Genomic DNA, 1,311 nt, shown 5'->3' on the forward strand with positions numbered 1-1,311 from the left:
TTAAATCATACACTAACGTACATACAGCACGGGGTCCGCGATCTACTGCAGGTAGATTGCCTACGTGATAATGTACTGCTGCGAATTTTTATTATGGGCAATGGAAAAGTTAAGATTAATTTTGAAACCATACACCGAATATTAAATAACGAATTGAACAATCTTTGAGTCACATATAGTTGGTACACTTAATGGGCAACGAAGTGCACGGGTTAAGCTAGTATTATATATATTTTTTACTATAACAATGCCCATGCAATGTACCTAATTAAACTGAATATTAAATTTTTAACTAAAAAATAATTTGCAAATTGTTGAGTTTTTTATAAATTTGGTCAACATTTAACTTTAAATGCTTATTGAACAAAAACTTGTGCCTATGAATATTAAAATATTCATTATTTATATAATATTATATGTGTGTACAATTATATTTATACTCTTCTATTGTTTAGAATTTTGATGCGCATATGATGTACGATAATTTGGTACAGGTAAACAGACGATGCGCAAATGATAATCTGTCGCCGATGCGCAAACGATGTACGATATTTTGGCACAGGTAAACAGACGATGCGCAAACGATATACGGCCAATTTATAATATTTTGTATTAATATATTAATAAGTATTATTATTAGGATGACGAGTAATATTGCGGATAAATGATAATGCAGATGTTTCAAATGAATGTCAATGACATTTTTCAAAACACTACGGACGAGTCGTTCATAGGAGACACTTAAAAAGAAATAAATATCTCAAGTTTGCCTGGCCAGTCTCAATGTAAACGGTTTGTTGTGGTTCGATGACCGCGGTGGGTACCAGTTGGACCTCCCATGTTCGGTTAGGGCACTATAGATACAGGTATGCTATGCCGCCTTTTTACGTAGAGCCTATTAGTTCGGTGTCTACCCGTTTTGTGGCGCAGCGGAAACGTCATAAAGCTGATTGTTCGACAAACAGCTTGTAATACCTATTATTTGAAAATATTATTTCTACTTAGTTGTAGCAACCAAAATGTAATAATTATGTAAAATGTGTATAATATATATTAAGTAGGTACTTCTAACAATTGGGATTATCATTTTTGTAGATATAGTCATAAGGATCCGGATAAAATGATGATGGTCCAGTGCAATGCCACGATTTATGGCGTATCCAATTAAATTTTTGGCGACTTTTTCACACATGGGTAATCGGATAAACGGTGATGTGATCATTACTTCACCGCCATCATGGGGTGAACCAGAATATAGAAAAATGTCGGTTATCGGGCTGTCGGCTGTATTTATGGATAAAGTCCTGGAAG

The sequence above is a fragment of the Acyrthosiphon pisum genome, chromosome A2 (assembly GCF_005508785.2).
Source record: "Acyrthosiphon pisum isolate AL4f chromosome A2, pea_aphid_22Mar2018_4r6ur, whole genome shotgun sequence".
Lineage (NCBI taxonomy): Eukaryota > Metazoa > Arthropoda > Insecta > Hemiptera > Aphididae > Acyrthosiphon > Acyrthosiphon pisum.